This window comes from Galeopterus variegatus, unplaced genomic scaffold (assembly GCF_000696425.1).
Source record: "Galeopterus variegatus unplaced genomic scaffold, G_variegatus-3.0.2 Scaffold496, whole genome shotgun sequence".
NCBI lineage: Eukaryota > Metazoa > Chordata > Mammalia > Dermoptera > Cynocephalidae > Galeopterus > Galeopterus variegatus.
Window position 1 is genome coordinate 202,906 of NW_007726607.1, and position 26,400 is coordinate 229,305.

At 38.0% G+C, this 26,400-nt stretch overlaps 1 protein-coding gene across 1 annotated transcript in view; it reads right to left on the minus strand.

The window, feature by feature from the left end:
* The window catches only part of PPFIBP1 (PTPRF interacting protein, binding protein 1 (liprin beta 1)), a 158,245-nt gene that overhangs the window by 110,265 nt on the left and 21,580 nt on the right, over positions 1 to 26,400 (minus strand). The window lies entirely within an intron of this gene.

Genomic DNA, 26,400 nt, shown 5'->3' on the forward strand with positions numbered 1-26,400 from the left:
ATAACACACCAGAAAAAAAAATAAAAGCTTTAGATGATAAATTACCGTATAAGCAAAGAATATCAAACTAGATAACATGGGTATAATTAAAAACAAGAAAACATGTTTTAGGGACTTCCTTCCATCCAGCCTTCCTTCCCTTTCTTCTTCCTTCCTCTCCCATCCAGTACTCTCTCCCTCTCTTCCTTCCTTCCCCAGTGACTGGACAACCTCAAATATTCCTTGAACACTGACTTTCTGTGAAACCACCATCATTAATTTTTACAGCACAAAGTACCTGGCACATAGTAGGTACTCTATGAATGTTTGCTAAGTAGACGAATGAACCATAGTTTTACAATATTTAGTTGTTAAGTTTAAAAAAAAGAGTGGAAATGCCTGCAACTAATGTATTACTTTGTTGTCCAACAAGAACAGTACATAGAAATGTAGACAACATGTAGAAACATATACACTAATTTTTAGACTTGCATTTCTGATTCCCTTATCTCTTTTAAATAACTCACATGTGGGAAAAATCCCCATTAGTATACATAGAAACATATATCCCCACCATGATACAGTCATAAAATGCATTTTGGTAGTGAAGGAATATTTAAGAACAGTAAAAGTTTCTTTTGAGGTGCTCACCCTTCAAATATCTCATAACTACCTCCATCCAAATGAGAAAGAAAATGTCTCCAAGTCTAATACAAGAGATATTGCCACGCGTGTTTTTCCAATGCATATACAATCAGGGCCAGTCCTAGATAAAATGCCAATGCAAGAGTGTGGCTGCTTCCTTCTCCTGCCCTTTTGAAGGTTCAAGAACCCCAAACGTTTAATCAAGTAGGGAAGTAATAGGATCGGCTCCAAAGTGGCAACAACTTAAGGGATTTCCTGCCTGAGGACATTTTCATTTAAAAAAAAGAAAAAGAGCTTCAGAAAAGGCAGGTGTTAAACATTGAAATAAAATGGAATTTCAGGCATAAATGGGGAGAGCAGATAGTCTTAAAGGAATTTCTCAACACCCCACCAAATCACACCGTCCATTCATTCTGCCTTTCCCTAAAGCTGGCTTCATGTGTAGTCCATATATACATACCAATCTAGGCAAATTTTAAGGAATTAATGATGCATAGATAGGCAAGCCCGATTTTAAGACTAGGGTGAGCTCCAAAAGTAAACAGTTACATTAATCAGCAGTTTTCAACATGAGCTTCTAGTAACCCCACCCTAGAGATTATTCTGAGAACAGAGGCAGGAGTGAGTGTGCGTGAGAGTGGGCAGAGAATTTCACCTTCATCTGTTTCATGCTTTGATCCAAGATTCAGTTGGAAAAGTGGTTTCCTTGAGCTGCAACCAATGTAACCAAATAATAATTAAATTAAATGCTAGTGCACAGGATCCCAGTGGGTTCATAACGCAGCTGATCTAACCTCACCGAAATCCAACCACCATCTTTAACAGGGGCCCCAGAGCACAAGTCAGCCTGGGTCTGAGCAGACAGAAGCTGGGTCTTCTCTTCCTCCCTACTCAGTCCCTTCATCTCCTGCCCTGGAGCGACAAGCAGAAGGACATCTACACTTCCATGAGGACTGAGCCAACAGTCAGGGGCTGAGATTAGGATGGGGGGTGCCTGAAGATATTCCAGAGATAAGGAAGCAAGGAGTGGGTTTCTGCAAATTGGTCACTTCCTAGATCGACCCCAATCCCTATCAGCATCCCGGCAGGAAATTACATGTGCAAGGTTTAGATGCTTCACATATGTTAGGGCTCTCAGATAGGAATGAGAGAGGAGGAAATTAAGGGAACAGTTTAAAGAGAAGGAAAAAAATAGATACATATGTTCTATAACATTTTATTTATGTAAAATACAAAAAAAAAAAAAAAGAGCATCATGAGAAAGTGCTGCCTGAACTTCCTCCAGAGGAATTCATGTTGACTAAGAAGCACTGAGTATATTCAATCCCTTCCTCAGCACAGAGCTACGATTATTTGGCCCAACCAGGACTGAATACATAAAAACATTTATAAACATGAACCATTATATTTTTTGAGTTTTCATCACATGCCTTGTTTAAGCAAGTCAAAGATGTTCTTTGTTACACAGTTTTGATGCAATGCAAGAGACTTTAGTCATTTCCTCAGAAACAGACCTAAGCTATAAATACTAACTAACCAACACAGTCAGCCACTGACAAAAAGGCTCGGTGACAAGTTTAATTCAAAAACAAGAAGACATTATTAAACTAAAAAGTAAGCCATAAAAAAACCCCAAACCTATGCAAACAACATTCCTAGAAGAAAAACCCTTAGTGTAACAACAAGCATAATTACAAATAGCTTTTTATGTAACTCACAAAACTTTCCTATACAGAGATTACAGAAGAAGAAAAAAATACAGTCTGTATTTGTGTCCATTTAATAAAACAAACCCTTAACTTCCTCCTCACAGCCTCAGGTTTCAAATTCCAAGAAAATCCTCCAAACCATTAAATAAGTGACTTCTATATATCTTTGAGATGAAAAACACATTTATTGCTATGGCTTATTTCCCAAATCCCTTTGATATTCTAATGCATGATCATCAAAACTGAGAATAACATGCTAAACATGATCATTAGGAAGTGAAGTTACTGTTTATTATAATAAGGTCACATTCCATGCTTCAAAACTAAATGGGATCCAAAGTCTCTTTTCAGATATGACTTAAGTGTCGAAAGCAGGGATCTGTAAACCAGCCAAATATGGCCTGCCACCTGCTTTTGTAAATAAAATTTTCTTGGAACATGGCCATACCCAGGTGTTTACATATTGTCTGTGGCTGCTTTTTCCAAGACACAATGACAGAGTTGAGCAGTAACAACGAGACCATGACGTCCACAAAGTATAAAATATTTATTACCCAGCTCTTTAAGAAAAAATTTGCTAACCTCTGGTCTAAAGGGAACAGTTATTTCAGTGGACTGTCTTGAAATTAAAAACACTAATCCTGGTTTAGTCATTTTGCTGAATAACTTACCCAAGTCACTTAACCTTTAGCTTTAATTTTCTTATTTATGATATACTAAAAAATTGCTAATATTTATTAGGAACTTATATACCAGACACTATTCTAAGGGCTTTACTCTTTCGTAAATGAACAATGAATCAGTTTATTTAATTCTGACAAGCACTGTATGAGGGAAGTAAATTATTTTCCCCATCTTACAAATAGGGAAACTGAGGCAGGGGGTTAAATAACTTGCTCAAGTTTAAATAGTAGAAAGGTCAAGACCAGAACTCAGGAAATCTGGCTCCAGAGTTGATATTCTTAATCTCTATGCTATATTGATAATAATTTTAATTTTATAAAAGTTACACAAAAGTAGATCTCAAAAGATTTGTTAGTTACAAACGTTAGGTATATCCAGTAAAATATACCTCTGCACAGTTTAGGATAGGATACCCAATATAAGAATATAAATGGACTTCCATAGACTTTTAAGTCTCTTCTGATTCTGAGAGCTAAACTTGGGGTATTGGTAATATAAAAGCCAATATATTTTTTATTTTTGTCATAAGTAATCGAAGAATTAAGCCAACTGACCAATGTCTCTCTTTTCCTTGGTAAGTAAGGCAACTCCAGGAAGTTCACATCCTTCAGAAATCCTTCAGGATAAAGACTTACCAGAGAGATCCTAAAACTTCCAAATTTGTTCACCACGTTTCCATCTGGGAAAGGTTGAGTGAGCACCACAGAAATTATGGAAAGACTGCTCTGCACAGCCTGGCAAGAAGAGCTCTGTCCAGACACAACCCTCACATGTTCACATCCCCTGGCTGAATCATCCCCACCACTTCCTGAAGTTCTCTGGGATTTCTGGAGGAAATGTGTCACCTAAATGTGACCCAGTGTCTCTTTGTACTGAAAGATAGGTTTATGTGGTTCCAAACAAACTGGGGAAAAATGTACGACTAAATTACTCATCACCAATTCATGCACAGACAGAGACGTTGTCTTAACCTTCTTTTTAATCAGGCTAGTCTTACTGGTTTTCAGTGTCTGCAGAGGAAAGTCCAAATCCTTGACTTTGGCATTTAAGATCCTCCACATCTTATCCCTTGCATTCTTTTCCAAACTTATCTCCTTCTATTCTTGGTCCTTCATGCACCCAGGATGGCTTGCTTGGTTTTTCTTCAGCATATCATATGCACTCTGGCTTCTGAGGGCATACTCACTCTGTGCCCTCTGTAAAGGACCCTATTTTCTCTCCTACTATCAACAACACATTCAGCATACAGGCCCAAATCTGTGCTAAATATTATGGGATATAGTTTGTATTTCCTGCCCACAGGATCCTCACAATCCAGCAGAGGAAGCAGGTAACACAAAAGACTAAACTAAAGGTGTATATGAAAGGTTCAAAGCCCTACAGGATTCTAACTAGCATGTCAGAAAGACTTTACAGAGAGGCCATCACTGAATTGGACCTTAAAGAAGGGGGAACCTGAATGAGTGGTTGAGTTTATAAAATTGTAGGGGTGACTGCACAGGACAAAGGTTTACATCACAGATTTCAGATCCAGATAGACCTGGATCCAAAATCCTGGCTCCTTCTGGCTAGAATAGGGTTTGTAGGAATTAAGATCAAACAGCACAGGTTGGTGCCTAACCATGCTCAAAACCATATTTGTAGCCAGTTCTTAAGTCTTGCCCAAATCATGAAACCTTCTCATATTATGTCCCTATACAGTCTTCCTCTTCTCTCATTGCCAACAGCATTTACTACGGTATTTCCACCAGCCATTCATTCTGGTACTCAATTATGTATTGATTTTCACTGTTAAAATATTCTAAAGGCATGTTGTGCTTTCTCAATAAGACTTTGTTATCAAATAATAGATTGCTCCGAATAGATCCTCTGAATTTTCAAATTTTAGGCTCAGGGTCCCTGACGAGTAGTGCTAGTTTAGCCGAGAAGCAAATTTAAATCACAAGCTTGAGCTGTGTGGCTAGTTACAGGGTGCCCAGCCAACCAACAGACATCTGTATTCCACCATGGCTTTGTTTTCTGCCTATCCAGTAAGTCTTATGAACAGACTAAAACATTTCTTTGTGTGACAGTCAGAAAAAAGCCAACAGCCAGTGCTAATGACGAAAGTGAAGATCAAGTTAAATGGTACAAGAAAGCCATAGCCCTCAGCCAAAAAAATGAACAGACATTAAAGAGTCGAGAAAATTACATATTATCATATATTTGCAAATCTGAGGATGGATGAAGGGCTTGGAATTCATCCCTTGTGCTCTTAAAGGGTTTAGTGTACAGTTTTTGTTCCCACAGTACCAATACTAGCAAAATGAAAAATCTGATAATCTGATGTTCTGACATCCTCAGTGAACCCACTTGCCATGCCAAAATAAAAGTCAAGATAGTCAATTTCCCTCGATGTCCCAAAATTGTAGTATTTGCAATGTCTATTGATACATTACATCAAACAAGCCCACATGTTTTGAAACTCACATGTTGCTTCACAATCATATTTGTAGTGTTTAGTAATGGCTTGCTTTCTTTGCCATTACTGGCATTTTTTTTCCCCACAGAAATATTCTAATTCAAAGATTCTGAGCAGTTTTAGAACTCAAAAGTTATTGTCTCTTGAAAGTTTTGACTGAATTGACTGAAATGATTATAGTCTGCCATAAAGTTTCACATAAAAATAAACACATGCATGGTTGTATGCTGTATGTGACAGTGTGTTGGCGTGAGTGAATGAACATGGTCCAGATTCCTAGGGCATCAATTTTTCTTTGTGGCAAATGCTTTAAAACTTTATTTTATATATAAAAACATTATGGACTGTAGTGCAAACTTTACATACAATGTATTAAAACTTTATATAAAAATATTATGAACTACAGTGCAAAATTTATGTTACACTGTATTAAATATTTATATGAAAAATATTATGAACCATAATGTGACATTTACATAACAATAAGTTTAAACAGTGGATTTCAATTAAGTTTGGGGCAAGAACTTTAGAGCAGATATTCTCATTATTTGCAGACTTCTTGGAGCATCAGGGTAGTTTGGAAGAAATCAGAGATTACTGACTACAGTCAGTCATGTTCTCAGAGAGAAAAATATTCTCTAAATGCTCTGAAATATGTTGTATCCCTATTACAAATGTAGGAGAAATGATTGCACTACCCCTCAGTATTCCGGCAAGCATTCCCCAAAAATGCTGTAAAGTCAAGTACTTCTACCAAATTATTAACTAATGTGTTATTGCAAATATCACCCAAAAAATATGAAGTCAAACCACTCTGATCCCACAAGCATTCTGAAAGGGCATTCTGAACTAATGTGAAATTTGTATAGTGATTGTTTGAATAAAAACAGTGACTTCAGCCCACTGGGATATAACACTTTATCATGCCAGTAGAACTCCATGAACCAACATACCCCAGTGAGGTCATCAAAGGTCTGGAAAGTGGGCTGGCCAATTATGAACTCTATCATTGCTGACCCAGCAAGAACAGTAAGGACTCTTTCCTTTAAATTGTCCAACATGAAACGATGTATTTTCATTGTTAGACTAGAATCATTATCTCTGCATTATGTGTGTTTAAGAAAAAAATGAATTGGTGGGTTCACCAACTTACTGCCTAAGAATTAAGCTATAAAATTATAAGGAATGGCATGTATATAATGGCATGCAAACAATGTAGCATTTTATAATGTAGAAGTGCCCAAGAGCTGTGGCCAAAGCTGGAGGTTTTCTGCTAAGATAGGTCCTACCCAGCTACCTCCTGTTAAAATCCTGTCTGCCAACATAAGCCCCTGGAGTTTTATAGATTTATTTAAATTGGAACAAAATATATTCCTTTAAGAAAACAGCAGTTAAAATACCTAACCATTTGATTTTCAGCTTCCATAAAAGCTGGAAAGACAGAATGACCCATAATTTTTTTAAAATCTAAAGAGAGAATCCACTACGATTTTTAGAAAGGATATAGGATGAAACATCTAATGCTTTACTCTCCATACACCTCAACCAATAATAAAGGGGAAAAACTAAACACAAGGGACAAGATATAAACGTGAAATATTTTAGCATAATAAAAGACAACCTCACTTTTTAAAACCATACCAACCAAGGCTAAAACCTTAGGTTTTCTTATCATTTTCACCCCATCACAAAATTGTTTATGCACATGCTTGCTTTCTCTCTCCCCTTCCCCACTACCCCTTCTTGTTTTTATCATGGGCTAAATTGGAAGATACTTTTTTGGAGAGTAAATTGGCAATTGGCAATGGTTATCAAAAGCCCTAAAAATGTAATAGCCTATGACCCAGTATTCCACTTTAAGCTTAAAATAAATAATTGTATAAATGAGCAAAAACATATGTATACACTTTTCACAACAATTTATTCATAGTAAGAAAAAATGGAAACAATCTAAATGTCTACAATAACCACACTGAGGTAAATCCATTAGACAGAATATTAAGCAGGACAAGGTTGCAGGGGTGGTGACCATGAGCTCATGACATGGAAGGATATTCATGACATATTAATGGATACCTTTTTTGTAAATATACAGACACAGAAGGTTAAAAGTCAGGAAGCATAACCATCTATGATTTTCAACACTTTCTTCTTACACATTGTCACTGACTCCAGAGCAGTCTATTATCAGTCCAGTAACATCTTTAATTAGAGAGGGATGGGGAAGGGGAGGTGAAGCGCGAAGTGTACTCATGTTTTTTCAAAACCTCTCCCACTCCTAGAGTCAGTGGGTCTTCTGTCCTCCTCTGAGATAAGGTATTATATGCCCACATGTTGACAGTAGTTGCCTCTGCATGGTGGAATTTCAGATGAATGTGATCTTATTTTCCTTTTTGCTTATCTGTATTTTATCCCTTTACTATAAACACTATGTATTATTTCTATCAAAGGAAGCAGAGGATGATGACTAACAGTGTAGAATATGGAATAAATCAGCTCTGATTTTAGTATCCCAAGTCCATAACTTTTAGTTACATGATCTCAGTCAAATTACTTAACCTTTCTAAGCTTGAAGTTTTCTTATCCAACAAATGGGCAGAATAGTATCTCATGTACCCTTTTAGTAGAGAAGCTAACAGAACTCCATATTGGATAAAATAAATGATGGCTATATACAGGGTTCTTCAAAAAGCTCGTGGAAAAAATAGAATTAAGAGGTAACACAAATTTTTCCACAAACTGTTTGAAGTACCCTCTTACTATATAAAATACAACTTTATTTATGTGTGTATACTTTTTAAAAAGTAAAGACTAAATCCCAGTCTCATAGGAGAATATATAAATAAAAATATGGGGAAGTTTCATTAGCAATGGTACCTAAACATGCATATTAAGCCACCATGAGCTACCATTTTATATATACCAAAACACACAAAAAGTCCTAACACTCACCAGTGGCAATGTTCTAATAAAATTGCTGGTCATTCATTGTTAGTAGCACTGTATTTAATATGAAACCTTTAGGAATGCATTAATGCACTATGCAATAAGAGCTAGTAATTCCACTCCAATACATCTATCTTAAGGAAATAATTTGCAAAAAAAAAAAAAAATGCACAACATTCTAAATAACAACAAGTAACCAGAAATACCCAATATTAGAGGGATGATAAATCATTTAATTAATTTGGAGAAGTCAAAGCAATGAAATTAATGTCACCAAGGTTATAATGCTGAAAACCATGGAGAAACAAAATAGTTTGACAAACTTCTAAGTGAAAACAACGGGATCCAAAATATCTACATTCTGTTGCTATATAAAATGTACAAACATGTGCACAGAAATAAGTGAGGTGACAGAACAGAAGCGACCACTCTAAATAGAGTTTTATACTAAAAGACTTTGCTTCACTTGAGTTTTTGCCAATTTCTGTCTACAATGGTACTTCTGGAAAAAAAAAAAACTACCCCTGCTGTGTGATAATATATCTTCCATATTTTGCAAACAGCAGGTGGAATCAGCTGTTCTTGAATAAAATCACAGAGCCAGTCTTGGCTGTATAAGAAAGCATTCAAGTGAGGGACAAAGAAACATATTTCTTTGACTAAGTTACTATCATGCACCAAGCCTGGCATTTGACACACAAAAAAACTTCATGAATTCTAATCTGCTGGGTTTGGGGGGCAGGGGAGAAATCCAATGGTCTTATGTTTTAATTATTAATAACTTGAAAGTTCTCACTTAAAATGTTTATTTATTACCTACCACTGGGCTACATGCCGTAGGGGGTAAAAAATTAATAATAAGGCACAGTCTCTTTCTGGGAAAAAAATTAATGTTCCCTTAGGAGAGAAGAGAGGTATATTAATGATCTACAATGTAATCTAACATAACGATAGGTGTCACACGAGATAGATGAAATGCTAGGAAAAACCAGATAGGAAAAATAACTTGTAGTTAACGGTAGTTATATAGGGGCTGTTTAAGAAGAAATAACGGATAAGATGAAAGTCTGAACAATGTGTACAATTTCAACAGGCCAGAGGAAGGGCTGGAATAAGCAAGAAGAGAATTCCAAATGGAGAAAATGGAAGCACAGGACCAAAGTGTGCAGAGTGTTCAGGGAATGACAGTAGTTCCAGCTGGCTGGAGAGTAGATACATGGCGGGCAGCGAGAGAGAAGGCTGGAAATATTCAACAGGGCTAGACCCTGAAGACACTCGACGAGAAGTGGTGAGAAGGCTGGACTAGCTTTGATAAGTAATGAGAGCCTTTGAGGTTTTCTGAGCAGTGGGTGGAGTGGTTAGAGTTGGGTTTTCCATAAAGTAATCTGGATCCTGAGACAGTGGGGAGAGACAAAGAGACCACCTATGTCCTAATTCAGAAGCCAAAAGCCTTCAAAGGAATATATGGATACCAGCTATATCTTGGAAGGAGAAAACATTACTGGTGACTGAAATTATGTAAGAGGTGAAAGAGAACAAGGATGGTTCCAAAGCTTTCAACCTAAATGTCTGGGGAGCAAGATGGTGCCATTAACAGCAACGCAAGTTAGTTAGAGGGGGGGGAGCTGGGAGAGGTGACAGAATAAAGCCCATTTCAATCTGTTGTGCTGGATACACCAGCAGAACACACACAGCCGGCCATCAGAACCAACAGGAGAAGTGTACAGACTAGTGAGAAATCTTGGAAACATAAAATATTTAGGGTGCAGCAAGTTGAGCCTGTAAAAACAGATGGTGAAGTAGTGTTCAGAGAGGAAAATTCAGATTAGTATGGTCCAAAGAATGAGAGCTTCAGGGAAAAAGTGAAGACAAAAGAGAGATTATAGGGAATGATAAGGGAATGAGAATGAGAGAAGTCAAGGCAATGAATGTAGGGAATGAGAGAAGTCAAGGCAATGAATGTAGACTCGCCTGTTTAATAAATCCAACGTGGAAGAACGAAGAAAAGATGGAATATTGGGAACACAGGCACGTGCACTGAAGAAAGAGTCACTGGTTATTGGTTTAGGAAAGGGGATGTCCTGAATGTTTTTATGCAGGTAAAAGGTGGTGGAGATAAAACAACTGCACACCTGAGACAGGAATGAAAACAAGTGACCCTGGAGACAAAGAAACGGTGACAAATAAAAGTAGAGAAATATACTAAGACAGAAAAAAGTAAGTGAAGCTTTAAGATGACTAGCTGCCAGATCTGTTTTGTCAGCCTACACAGGGTTCCCCAAAATGTGATTTAAACATGTAGAGATTTTGCCCAGAAAACCAGGTATTTGATTTTTCTAGAGGAAACAGAAAATGGGGCAATACTGGCCCAAAGCTCCACAGAACAATAATCACAGCCGCCTCCCCCCTCCGACACACACACAGGTGGCCAGCACTCTGCAGTTTACAACAATCGCTCCCACTGCCTCATTCATTTTAGCAATTTTTGATGGCCCCAGTTGGCATTTGAATTTGTGACCCGACAAAGATATTCTCAGTAAAAGAATGAGAATATGTTATCCTTAGAGAGTAAGTGCGGAGTATAGACTGGGACTTGAAAACTGAAAAAAAAATACCGTAAGAGCCATTGAAACACATAGGTTAGAAAGTCAACAGGAGATGAAAAATTGAAAGACTGCTGTCCATTCGTCTACTGGGAAGGCAGTAAGTCGTCATTTTGCCTAGCAGTGCCCTACAGCCCGGAAGCTGAAGTCACAGAGCGGTTGTGGCATAAGACAGACAGACAAAGGGTTCTGGGGTGCTAGTGGGGACCTCAGTGAGGAGACTGGCCAGCACCTGGCCTTGATGGGGAGTCCACAGGGGCTGGTGGCCTGGGAAAATGAAGAGGAGACATTGTGAGAGCAAAGAGTAGATAAGGCATGAGGAAGAAGGTGGGAAAGACCTGCAAGGCGAGATAAGATTTTCCCTGGAATTTTTCTGGCAGCAACTTGCAAATATTTCCTGTATAAAACTATTAGATGACAGACGCATATCAAAGGCTAAGTAAGTGAAGATGAACTGGAGACTCTTGGAGGAAAGTGAAAGCAAGCATAATTAGCACAAAAGGGAAAAGTTAGTCATGCAAAAATTTACCTGTAGTGTACCTTCATCTCCCTGCTCTTCACCTTCTAGAAATCACCTAGAATGGATTGTCTTTAAAAAAAGCAAACAAACAAAAAAGTGAAAACAAGACCAGATTGGGTAAATCACAATGAAATAAGTTCAGAGAACTGTGTTTTTGTGAAATGAGCCATGTGAATGTTCAGAAGACTATTTTTTAAGTACAACTTGATGTCCTTTCAAATATCCTTGAATGAGATTCTGTAGATAAAAGTACAGTCATGCTTTCTTCTTCTATGCAGAGGACTGCAGATATTCTATCTCAAGGTTTGAAGAAGAAAGGAGATCAGAAGTTCAAAGTCTAGCAAGTTCTCAACGTCTCATGCATGAAATGCACGTGAAAAGGGAAGGAATCCAGAATTTATGATTGGCTTGCCCAGTGCCTGAACCTCTGGGGTCTGCATACTCCTTAAGTCCCTTTATGTTTTAAACACACACACACACACACACACACACACACACACACACACACACACACACAAGATATATTAAATGCAGAGAATCACTCTATAAAGTAACAACCCAACTGACAGCCTGGCAGCTCTGGGGAGGGCCAGTCACTGGTGGCAGTGCCACGAGGGAGCCATGAGGGAGGACTTGAGGACCTATCTTCAGTGTGCGAGTTGTTTATTTCTACAATGAGAATATATGCATAATTTTTCTTAAATTAAACTTTTAAAAAAGTAAGCGAAAGCAACTTTCTATTAATCAAAGAAATGTGAATTAAAATGAGATCCTCTGTTTCAAGCACCAACAAGAGTAGTAATACACAATATTTGTTAAGGTTTGGGAAAACAGGAAGTCTAACCCTTTGTCCTTGTTTCTTTCTTCTCTGAAGAGATAATGCATGCCCAGAGCATGAAACTTAAAAGGTACAAAGGACCTGTTCTAAAACTTAAGTCTTATTCACTTCCCTAATTTTCCAGACACCCAGTTCCTCACCTTGGAATCCACTACTATTAAGAGTTTTCTCGGCTCTCCTTCCAACAGTCCATTAAATCATGGGTGGAAGTTTAAACTCATATACTTTACTAAAGGGCAGTTTAGAAGCATCTAACATTTTAAGTACACGTGCCTTGTTACCTGTAACACCAATTGTGAGACTCTACAAAAATGATCTGTGTACCTAGATGCTTATTAGGGAGATAATGGATAATTGGAAACTACCTAAATGTAAATAAATATAGTATATTTATTTAGAACACCACGTAGTCATTATAAAACGTAGGAGAGCAATATAGACAGATACGAAAAGATGTTTCCTGACACAGTAGGGCAGGAAAAGCAGGAAGCTGTTAAACTAAGTAACAGTATGACAGCATTTTTATAAACCAACAGAAGTTTCTGAATATGCATGTTTGTATGAACATTGTATGTCTGGGAGGATATTCAAACAATTTTAAATCTGTGTTCATTTCAAAGATTAGAAATGGGAAAGGAATGGGGTAAACAGAAGGAGAAGATTTCAATTTTTTTATATTATAATTTTATTTCAATGTTACAAGGAGCACATATTACTTTGGTAACTTCAGAGTTTTAAGAATTAAGTTAAAAAGACAAAGTTAACAAATCAATATTATATAGATGAAAATAGCCATCTGTGAAGATATTTTACATGCATGTTATTTTAAAAACTAAGATATGGTAGGTAGAACATTGAAGTGTGCAGACTTAACATTCAAGAGCTGTCCCAAAGGCCCCGGCATGAAGTAAAGCACAATTACACAGGCAGTGAGAACGGCCCATTTATCCACAAAACTCAAGTTTCTTTCTCTTTTTGCAGACCCACACTCAAAAACTCTCAGGAAGTGACTGAAAGTATTAGGGGTGGACAAAGAAAAACAATGGACATGAAAAGAAAGATGTAAGAAAATAAAAGTATTCCTGAGTCTAGGAATTTCAGATCCTCAGGAATTTTCCTAAGGTCCACTTTCCAAATTTCAGCCAGAAGCCTGAACTTCCTTCCTGAAAAGGTGAACATCAACTCTACAAGATAAGCTGTAATCCAAGAACATATGGTACATAGGTCATGAGGAAATGCTGAGATGAAAAAGTTGCAGAAAAGGGAAAATTAGACAATGAAACTGTGTTAGTGTCCCTCTATCTCCAGTGCTGATCAAGAGGAAGCATGCATTCACTGATTCCATGGATGTTTCCCAGTCTTTTTGGAAGATAAACCCCTAGAAAGGAGAATGTTCGATGAGGCAGTGTTGATTCGGAACCACTATGGCTGAAGATTGGCAGATGTCTTTTATAGCAGCTATGCTTAAACACCCTTCCAGTATTGATCTTATTTTCAAACTCACTGTATTAGTTTCCTACTGCTGCCACAACAAATTACCATTTAGCAGCTTAACATAACACCCATTGATTATCTCACAATTCACATAGATCAGAAGTCCAGGCATAGCGTGGCTCATCAGTTCTCGGCTCCAGGTTTCACAAAGCAGAAATCATGAGGTCAGCAGGGCTGCATTCCCTTCTGGAGGCTCTGGGGATGAACCCACCACCAAGCTCATTCAGGATGTTGGCAGAATTAATTCCATGTGGCTCTAGTATCGGAGTCCCCATTTCCTTGCTGGGTGTGGGCTGGGGATTGATCTCGACTTCTAGAGAACATCTGCATTCCCTTGCTTGTGGCCCCCTTCACAGTCAACAGAGGAGATTAGAATCCCACTCACTCTTCGAGTCTCACCCCTTCCACCTTCTCTTTCCCCCACCTCCTCCTCTGCCGCATCTCGGAGTCTTCTACTTTTAAAAGCTTATGTAATTATTTTCATAGGGCCCACTTGGATAATCCAGAACACTACTTCTATTTTAAAGTCAGCTAATTAGTAACCTTAATTCCATCTGCAAAATTCCTCCACAGCAGTACCTAGATTTACGTTTGATTGAACAACCAGAAGACAGGAAATCTGAGGGGGGGAACGTCTTGAGAATTATGCTCACCAAATCCATTTGTATTCTGAGGTGAAAAAAATAGGGACCAAGTATTCCAATCTACCTGGCAGTTATTTTTCAAAGTACAATCATGAACTGGCACTGCTTTTATATGAGTTATTTCAATTAAACCTGCAAATAACTGTGCTAAGTAAATATTATCATAATCTCTTTATAATCAATAAAACTGTAGCTGAGAAGTTAAGTAACTAGCCCAAGAACACAAGAGCTGGAAGTGAGAGAATCAGAATCAGAATTAAATCCAGTTTTAGCAGTCTAAAAAGTATATTTCCTTTAATATTTCTAAAAACATGGCATAATTATGACTAAAGAAGAGTGGCCTATTAGTGATGGATATAAGGAATATTGATGTTTAAATGGACAGGTGGAAACACAACAGGATTAGCAACTAACTGGGTCTGTAAATTAAAGATGAAGGAAAAAACAAAATCAAAGCCAATTAACATTTGAAGGACAAATAGGTTAACAAATCATGTAAGTCCAATGAAATCTCAATAATTTTTACCAAAGGGGAGATGGCAAAGACAATTTACATTATCAAAAGTCTTAATAATTTTAAAGCACTGTGTTATAACCCCAAGGTCAAGGGTTCAGATCCCCGTACTGGCTAGCCACCAAAAACAACAACAACAAAAGTCTTAATAATTTTAAAATTTAGAAAATAGCCATACTGGTCCTGATATAATTAATGCTAAGCAGACTATTATACCATGTATAATATTATACATGCATGTGTGCACAGACACATATATGTGTGTACATTTTCACACACAAACATTTTCAGTTATTTCTTTTATAGTTTAGTGGGGTTTTTTGGTTTTGGGGGGTTTTTTGGTGGCTAGACAGTATGGGATCTGAACCCTTGACCTTGGTGTTATAATACCATGCTCTAACCAACACAGCTAACCGGACAGTCCCTTCAGTTATTTCTTTTATTCAACAAATATTTATGGAGCATCCCCTATGTGCCAGGCACTCATCTTGTTTATTGCAATATCCCTAGCAACTAAACAAATTCCCTGCCTAGAAACAGCAAATAAATAAATAAGCAAGTGAAACATAGGAGATAGTGAGAACACCATGGAGAGGATAAAGCAGAGTAAGGGAAAAGGGAGCTAGAGAGAAAGGTGGTTATTTTACGTAAGCTAGTCGGGGAAGGTTGTGAAGGGAATGAGGAAGCTGTGCAGCTTTCTGGGGAAAGCATTCCAAGCAAAGGGACCAGCAAGTGCAAACGCCCTGGGGCAGAGGTGTGCGTGAAGAACTACAGGGGAGAACTACAGGAACAGAAAGTAGGTAGCCGTGGCTGAAGCAAAACAAGCAAGGTGGGGAGGAGCAGGAGGAGAGGTCAGAGAAGTTGTGGGTGACAGATGATGCAGGAATTTTATGTCACTTTAAAGACTTTGCGATTTCCTTTTGAGGGAGATGAGAAGTCACCAGAGGGTTATGAGTACAGAAAAATGGCATATTTTATGCATAAACATAAATTAAAAAATGAAAGTTCAAAACAGCTCTGCAGACCCACTCAGAACCCCAGAGTTGTTATAAAGATTATTTTACACTAAAGACATTTGGGATTCAATAGATGAAAAAAGCCACTTTCTTGGAACTTCCCTTATCTGACTAAAAGCAGAAATTTCTGGCAAATGATGCTGCCATCATTTCCTTCTGTAGGTGGTTTTTACTACCAGAAAAGAGACCAACAATAAACCTACCGTAAATGCCCTCCCAGTCAGTTTTATAACCAAGACAAACCAAAAGAGCACTCACAGCTGCATGAACAAACATGATCACAAACGTTCTTATCTCTAGAAATCCCTTTCTTTCCTAAAGAAACCCAGTTGTTTTTCCCAGAGGCTTTTTCTTTCCCCTCCCTATTCCTTACTAAATGAGGTACATAAGCCTCTAACTTTTTATATTTATATTTATATTTATTTATGCATTTAGCAAGCTACCTGCATACAAATAAACTTCTTTCTGCTGTTACTCTGTCTTTTGTCAGTTTAATTCGCAGGTCCCCGAAAACTGAACATAAGAGGGTAGACAAAAAGTTTCCCCCCCATACGCAAAATATAGCAATAATCACCTCTTCACGATGAGATGATTATATATAAATAATATAAATATTTGTTTCCAAATACTTTTTTTTCCAGTTTTACTTAGGATATCAAGCATATCCCAAAGGGTCAGGGATAGGATATCCAGTTCGTTTTTGAGCACAGAGAAGTAAAGCTAGCAGTAGCTCCAGTGGAGCACAATAGTTAGGTTCACAAGGATGAACCTCTGGATCAGGAGGGCTGGATTTAGATCCTGACTGTGCCCTATCAAACTGCCCAATCCCTCTCAACCTTAATTTACTCATCTAAAATAGAGGTAATAATACCCACCTCATCTAGCTGATGAGAGTAAAGCATTCACACAGTACTGAATCAAAGGAAGAGCCCCAAAAGTGTTATCGTTTAGCTTTATTTTAAATGGTGTTATCTATTAGTTTTACCTCCGAGCACAGATCCAAACAGACCTGCTTTAAGGAACAGTCAAAATGTGCTAGTAATCTGTAACATGTATTGGATGCAAATCCTATGTTCACCTGGGCTTTTCCCTTTCTGGTAGCTCTGGCAAGTCTCTCTCAAAGATAATACCAATCCCACCTAATTGAATCAACAAAATCCAAACTGATGGAATTCATGAGGTTTTGCTGCAAAGGACACCAAATCCAAAGCACCAAAACAAATAAACTTATTTTGCATTTAATTCATTCCTCAAGTTTTGTGAACTCATCTTTCCTCAGGCAAATTCATGATCCTTTTTCCTCTCAAGTTTTTCAGTTAGGATCTAACCCAGCCAATAATTTGAATTTAAAATGCAGAATTATTGACTCAATTATTTTTGAGAATAAAGAGAAAAACCTTGGCATATCAAAGATAAAAAAGCAATAATATATTGTACACAAGGACTAACTTCGGGGTGTCAATTTTTAAAACACTTTAATATGTGAAGTTTTCCATGTGTAATATTTACCCGTCACCACAAATTCTCATCACAGAAGATAAACTTTACACAGACTGTATTTTATCATTAAGGAAAGCCTCAGCCATTTGAATTCGATATTCTAGTTGCAATGACAATTATAGCGTTTTGTTTTCTAAGGGGGAGAAATAAACTTCACCATCTCCTAGCCTACGTATCCTCTTTAGAGAATGTCAACTTAGCCCAATCACATTTATTTTTCATGTAGGGAAATAGCAGGGTTTGTTCCACATTGGTGCTGTTTATGTGCATAGAAATTTCACCATTTAATTTTCATGTCTGGAAGGAGAGGAGCTTATAATTATGCCATGAGGTATAACTATAATTAGGTTTTCAAATACCATAGGTATTCCCTATGATCCAATTGTAAAATAACAGAAAGTTCTGGTACTGTGTTGTTGGGTTGGCTTTTTTTCCCCTTGAACCATTGCATTCCTCAAACTTAGGAAGCTTGTGAAAATCTTAATAGTTAAAAAGTTTTCTTTTGTTTTTTTTTTCAATCAAGAAACTAAGCTAATACAATTGTTATTAGTATTTAGTACTGATGAGAATTTCATACACACTTGTTTGTACTTTAAAATCACAGGTATGGCAATGAATTATATCTGGAAAAATAGGTTAATGGCAAGTTTAGATTAAGTATAACCTTATTACCTCCAGTGATGCTGATAAGACTGCAATAACACAACTTCCGAATTGGGGATGTACAGTGCACCTCACACATACTCCTTTATGCGTCTATTTTGCAGAAGATTAAACATATATACAATTTATAATTTAGTCAAATCTAAGCAGCATGTTTGCAGTGGGAAGAGGAGGGAGCATACTTAGAAGAAGTTCTACTTCTTCCTAAGTAGAACCCACCCCACAATGAGCAAGACATTTCTTGATCGTGTGTGTGTAATATCCAATATAATATATATTATCATATATAATTACTTATAGTTTCACTTTTCTTCCCATCGTAAGAAGCAGGGAGATAAAATAGAAATAAGCACTTTCGATTCTTCGTTATATGATCTAACTACTGGAAGTAGCCCTATTCATTTAAAATCATAGCTATAGGTTCCAAGCAACAAATAATCTTAGAAAAACCCAGAAAGTCTTTAGGGGAAAAAAAAAGATATGAGAAATAGAATATGTGAGCATACCAATAAATCATTTGTAAACTATAAAATGCCTAATAATTTTATTCCAAAGTATTTCCAGAGCCCACTTCCACTCAAACATACCCCCTTGCGTTACCAAAATCCTATGAACCATGTACACTTTATACATTCAAAATACCCAAGGTCACATGGAGTGTGGTAGGGCTGTGTTGAAGAAAAGAACTGACTTGAAGAAATAGAAATAGAGATTCAAATAAAATGGAATCCCTTAAATGAATGAGCAATTCTCAGCTCCCAGGATCCTTAGGAAACAAAATTAGAGAATTTATTTAGATCTCTCTAAGGGAGGGAGAATCTTCCTGAGTACATGGAAATACAGTATAAGAAGGCAGTTCACATGCCAATAATTCCAGGTTTGTCCCCAGTAAATCTGCATCACTCTTTTCTCATATAAAATCCATAGGGAGGCATTCAGCATTTAAATAGACAAAATGGAATATGTCTACAGTGTTGGTAACTTTTCATGATCTGACATAAAGGTAAAAATAACATGAATATAGAAGTTGATATTCAAAAGACAGTTCTTTTAAGTAGTAAATGTACCCAAGTAAACATCTATATTAAGTAGAATTCTACAGACCTTTTGTGGTCCTGGGAAACACCTCATTTTTAATTTTTCAAATTACTTCCTTTCCTTGCATATTGTTACCATGATGTTACTCCAAAAAAACTTTAATTTGATACAAAAAAAGGTCAGTGGGAAGAGAGAACGTTTTGTCTTCCATTAATTTAAAAATAAATCAAGCTATAAAGAGATTTCTAAAGCAGACTCCTTCTTTTTTCCTAAAATACATATGAAGCCAGTCATATAGGATTTTCAAATAAGAGGAGTCGACACAATTTCAGGTTTTGCAAATTAAGCAAACAAAATCCAAACCACGTAACATATCAGTAAGTCCTATTTAAAGACTTTAGAACTTTGGGGGGAAGGGGAGAGTTGAGGGAGTCTTTATTGAGATTTTAAGATTCTTAATCTTTCTTCCCTTCCCTCCAAACATATATGCCTGAGCAAATGCAAAATAATCACTCCTCTTAGAAGTACAGGCCTACATATATTAATTTATTAGCCCCCATCACTTCCAAGAAGTAACCCATTTGAAATTTGAAACAGAAAGGTTAGATGATTAGTTAGAAATTCTGAGTCATTCTTCTAACTTATTCTTGCCTGATCAATGCTCGGATGTTAGGTAAAGCTGTGTTTGCCTAAAAGTAGCTTGCAAAAGGAAAACTCTTCTAAAACAAGACAAATCCAGATTGCTAGCAGCAAAACACAAAGGAAATTTCCTGTTCCCCAGTCAATGACAACAATCCTAACGTGGACGAAGCAACAGTAAATATGAGACTCCATTTTTAATTCCTAATTCTCGTAAACCTGACTTCATATCGAATCTCTCCAAAAAATCTGTATAACTGGTAATGCAAGCTCAGCCCACAACAGCTAGTCTTTTATCAATTTTCTGGGTACTACCATGATAGCTCCTGTTTGGTGATACCTCAAAACTGGTTTTCCACTCTGTGATAACAAATGTTAACACTGGCAAAGAATAGAAACCTTTTTAAAGATTCAAGTCACACAATATTTCTTTCTTTCAATATTCATTTCCTACAGAAACGAATGTTTAATACCTTTTGTTAAGCCCAGGTAGCTAGCTATGGGAAATACTATTAGTCATCTATATGGCAGAAATCTTATAGTTAGGCATGTGGGAAATCAGAAATCACACTGGAGCTTTGATTTCTCCTGCAGATCTTGAAACCAGCATACCAACCACAACAAGATTACTCAAAACTAACATGTTATTACGCCAAGAAAATGAAGCCGTAGATGTATTCAGGAAACAGCTTTATTCACTGAGCTAATTGTTAATTCCAAAATATTCTGTATTCATTACTCATAATTCAACTTACACTTCACAATTTAAGTTCTAAACCCTGGACCTAAGTTTAACATTGACAAATAAGTAATTGCTCTTTTTTTTAATGCACAGTCCCTTTCAACCATAGGCTATGATTTAAGCTATAATTTTATGTAAAATGGTGCCCAAACTGCTTACAAGAATAATAAACATACTTGCCTACAGGATCAGGAAAATTAACATAAAATGGGGGCTTTTTTCCCCCCTGAAAATAATATTTCTTAAAAGGATTTGAGTCAATGAAAATGCAAGCTTGCTGAAAGATAAAAGAATTTAATTCTGGATCATCTGTCTCTGTAGTGCTGTATCATAGCCAAGTGATTGTTACTCCTTAGAGAAAGGGGGAAGAATTGGGTCAAAATATCTTGCCTTCAATGCTGATTTATGATTTCCTCCAAAGAAAAGCACAATTTTTGCCAACAAGAGGAAAACAAGGCTTAGTTTTCATACCAGGAAAAAATGGTAGCAACCTTTTTTACATATAATAATTGCTGTTATTTAGCACACTCAAGTAAAACACCAAACCAAATAAAGGAATAAGGAATCTATATTCCTGGCAGGATCTGCAGGAAATAAAAAACAAACAAAAAAAGCCACATTAAGAGAAATTTCCAGAGCTCTCTCAGCTCTCATCAGAAACAAGCAGTTACTGTATTTTCTCTGACCTGTGCCACAGGAAAGAGAGCTTTCTTTCACTATTCTATCTCTCTGAACAAAATAATTTTTGAAAAGATCCGGGGGTGCTGGCTCTTTTACAATATCATAGAGCCCCTATTGTTGACGGGGACCTGAGCCAACATTAGGCTCAAAGCCAGAATTTTCTGAGGCATCTTAATAAATCCTGCCACTCTCAATGGGCTCCGCAACTTCAGTTACCGGAAGGGCCTTCCTTCCCCGAGTCAGGCTGCCCAGCCCCAACTCAGCCTCTGTCACCCATTAGAGACTGTCCTCAGGGATCAAAAAATGCAAGTATATTCCTCCTTCTGCTTGGCAACCAGACAGAAGATTTATAATAGCAGCCCTGTCTTCCTTAACTTCCTAGGACATCACAGCCCCAGTTCTTCAACCCACTTCTAACAGGACACAATTCCAGACCTCTGGTCAGCACTGTCTCCACACCCCAACACTGGAAACCCTCCAATTTGGCAACATTCTTCTTAAAATGGAGTGTATGAAGTCAAGTGCTAGACTCCAGATGCAGAATCCCCAACATGGAGTACAAAGGGACCATTATCTCTAGAAACTAGACACTAACTTGCATTAAATCTGCTCAACATGGTTAGGTTAACTATCCATTAGCAGCAACATCACTATTTTGACTTGTGCTGAACTACAAACCTCATGAAGTTTGTAATCAAACCAAGTCATCTCTGTTTTCAGCTCATTTTTTAAAATGTAAATCCCCAACATGACATATGACTATGTTAATTAAAGTATGATCAGCTTCAATTTTACCACGTCACTTTGTATAGACTATTTTCTAAATTTTGACTGTAAAAATTCTGAATTTGAATTTTGGCTGTCTCTCCCAGCCTGGTTTCAACTGCAACTCCTAGTCACTAATAAAAATGCTGAATAGGAACCCTGTGGTGAGCACTCCTAAATTCCAAACCATCTCCTCCTGATGTACATCTTTTTACCAAAGAAAACACAGATTTTTCAGAAAGCAATTGCTTTAGATGGAGTGAACAGTTTCACTAGGCTGAGAAATGTGGCACGCGGCAACATTTAAGAAAGGAATAATCGGTTAAAAGCAGTTCTTGGAATGAGTGTGACTTCTCTCTTCCCCAGGCCTAATGTCTCCGCTACAGTTTTCTTGATCACACCGGGCTGTGCATTATGTCCTGGACTTCACAGGAAACTTAACAGGACTGCCAGCTAAAGTCTATGAGCTGCCAGCTTTAAGCCATTTACCATAATATATATCTAAGCACTCAGTGTTAACCACATGAGTGTGTTTTTTTTTCAGTTGTGTGCTAGCTTTAGTTTTTTGTTTTTTTTTTAAATTTTTCTTAATGTTTTGTTTTGTTTTTACTGGTTATGAATATTCATGGGGTACAAAGCAAATTGCGAAGCAGCTCTTGATATCAAATTAAATTTTGTCAAGACACTGGCATTCCCATAACATGCCATTTTCTGCCCTGCTCAGTTCTGTGAAATAGCAGATAATAACCCAAGGCAGTTAGCAAGAGTTGTTTACAAACTGCCTCTTTAATCAGTTCTTTAAATAACACATAAAATTTAGAAAGAATTTTAGTTATCATATTAGTCCATCTCTGTTGCTTATAACAGAATACCTGAAACTGGGTAATTTATAAGGAAATAAAATTTATTTCTTACAGTTTGAGAGGCTGAGAAGTCCGAAGTCCAGGTAACGTATCTATCTGGTGAGGGCCTTGTTGGTGGGTGGTGACTCTTCACAGAAACATGGTGTCACATGTCGATTGGCTTGAGCAAGAGAGAACTAACCTGCTCACTTGCTCTCCTTATAAAGCTATCAGAACCACGCCCAATACCACCCATTAAACCATCCACTTATTACTCTATGAATGGATCAAACCATTCACTATGGTACAGCTCTCACAATCAAATCACCTTTCAATTACCATAATAGGATTTCCACCCTCAACAGTTACAGTGGGGATTAATACATGAAACTTTGGGGGACACAATTCAATCCATAGCAGTTATTCTACTTGGAAGACCTAGAGGAGGGAAGAAAAATATGAAGACTCAAGGAACCATTTGATGACTGGCCACAGCCAGCTCCATCTCCATCTGCCTGTTCTAACAGAGGACCACCTGAAAATGTTCTAAGAGATATGGAGAATTACTAAGAGGATCATATCAAGGTGATCAATGTGAATTATGTAAATGGCGCCCCCTGCAGTTGTGCATGCTGAGTCCCTGAACAAAGGCCCAAAGCAATCAATGAGCTTTCTTAGCAGCCTTCTCCTTATCATGGGGAATAAACTTTACAGACAAGAATTGCTTTCTATTCAACTCATAGGTCACCAATTCATAGGAAATCAATTACCCCTAGAGGATTAGCCTTAACATAACTTCAAGGCTGCTGTAGAACTCATCAGGCACCAGGAACTTTTCCAACACATGTCATTCAGCATGTGTCTCCATCCACAGACAAAGCTTCACTGGGCACTTGGCTTTGCAGGGTAACTCATGAAGTCAGTTCATACATGGTACACAGGTCACCCAGCAGGGCAGCCAGCAGCCTTCAGCCTCTGGACAGTGGGGTAGCCAGAAAGGGCTGAAGAACCAACACACAGGGTACGAAACAACATTCACACAGAGCACTGGTGAGCACCAACCCAGCCAGAACTAGTGATGGCAAAGGCAGCACCATTGAGGGAACACGAGAGTGACAGACTTGTAGCTTCACTCTTCATACCATTGTAAGCCTGAGTTCATGTTTATTTTCAGTCACCCGCTGACCCCCGACCTGGGCAGTGACCAAGGTTAGCCAACAACAAGTTAAGTTCAGGTTTATCAGATGAGTTAAGTGGCAAAGATTCTTTGCTTGGCCAAACTTTAGTCAGGCTCCCAAACCTTCTCCTAGGCCCATCTGTGCATGTCCTTGTAAAACTCCAGTTTTAGTGAAGAACCCTACTAAGTCAGTTTAGCAAGAACCCCTCACCTTCAGAGGTTCCTCATCCCCACCAGCCCCCAGGTGTGGTCTGATCACCCTGGCCTGTCTCAGAAAGAATCCCCTTAGGTTGGTTTAGCCAGAATCCCCCTTACCCCTAATTCTCCTCTTAATAATCTTCCACTCACTGACATCCCCCCCACCCCCACTCCTTGGCTATAAATTCCCACTTGCCCATGCTGTATTCAGAGTTAAGTCCAATCTCTCTCCTTCACTGCAACATCCCATTGCTGCGGTCCCTACACCTATCAAAATGGTCCTGAATAGTCTTCCTTACTGTGTTTTAAACAAGCATCATTGAATAATTTTTTCTTTAACGTAAGTTCAGAGTTACCAAATGAGCTGTGTTCCGAGTTACCAAACAGCCTTTGGCCAGAGGAAAGGAGAAGAATCTTTTTCCCCCAAGAAACCTGGATTTGGAATCACAACTAGGATTCCACCTCAGGTACAGTGGGCTGAATATGAGTACATTTTTCCTCTTCTGTACCCAGCCCTGTCTGTCCCTTAGTCCTATCCTCAATGATCCATTGCTGCTGGGCCTCTGTCAAAGTAATCCAAGAGTTGTTCTGTGCTCCGGGCATCCCTCCAATAAACCTGCACAGTGTCAGCCTTCCTGACCGCAGTTGAGGACAGCTCAGCTAGACGGTGGCTCTGGGCTGACCGTCAGGGATTACTGCAGCAAAACGGCATCCTGACCCCAAACCTATCACAGCTCAATCCTCTTCATTAACAATAAGTCTCTCTACTCAAAAGATGTGGAGGAGAAATGTCTGAATTCAATCTGTAGACTTTAAAATACAGCATCCATTTCAACTCATTGACAACAGATCTCAAAGGCTGACAAATTCAATATCTGGAGTTAGGCAGGCACCCTGGTGAATCAGTCACAACAAAAGCTACATTAGAATTGATAGAAACGCTTGAGTTGAAAGAATTTTAAAGGCTAAGAAGTACTTTGGGAATATCTAATCCACCCCCCTCATTTTAAAGATGAGGAATTGGGGATCAGAGGTTCCTGAGGAGGCAACCCATATACAGAATGCAATTTGCTACTTAGCAATTATTCTGTGTCCTACAAGCTCTTTCAGTGTCTTCCAATATATGTCTACTTAAGCACTTGAGTCTTGAAATTTATTTTTAATGACAGAAATTCTATCCATTTTAAAATATTCTGCATTATTTCAAGATGACAGCTTGATGCACAACCTTCATGTCCTTTAGCAACACAACAACTTGAAATAAAGGTCATTAATTCCACTAAAGGAATTAGAAAAATGTGAAAAGCCAAGTGATTGAGTTGTTACAGAGACAGACCAGCCAGCGTGGGAGCACTGGGCACAGACAGTGCTCTCAGGACCTGAGAGGAGAAAAAGTAGAACGACTACCAGGCCGTTCATCTACAGGTGACTTAAATTACACAACAGCATCAAATGACAAATTTTCTTCTATATTTTGGATTTCCAAGACCTCTCTGCAGCTATCCTCCTGGTTCCCAAACAATGTCTAATTTACAAGGATCCTTTTAAACTACCTCAGTTGGTCTTGGGAAATGGAAAGGATGGAAATTATAAATAAAGGCAGTTCCTTCTAGTGAATGCCAGGTTTAGAGACATGGTACTAGCAGAGGTCAGTAACACAGGGCAACCACGATTATTTATAGCAGTGTAGTTGCTAGGGATGGAGAGATGGACATTCCCATCTCAGTTTAGGTGACACCCCCTTTGGGAATCCTTCCTGACACCCACAAGGCTGGGTTAGGTGTTCCAGCAGAACACCCAGCACCTTTCTATCGGATCACACTCTTCTGGAACCAAAACCAGTTCTGTCACGATTATAAGTAAACTTGAACTCTTAATGACCAAGTTACAGAATTTACTTTTAGTACTAGCTATGTGACCTTGGAAAAATTCCCGAGATCACACATATGTGTGTCTGTTTTCTCATCTGAAAATGGGAATAAGAATACCTATTTCAGTTTCCTTATTTGTAAAAAAAGAGAATACTAGTGCCCACTTCAGGAAGTGGTTGTAAAGATTAAAAATGCTCTTATGGGGCCGGCCCGGTGGCGCACTGGATAGTG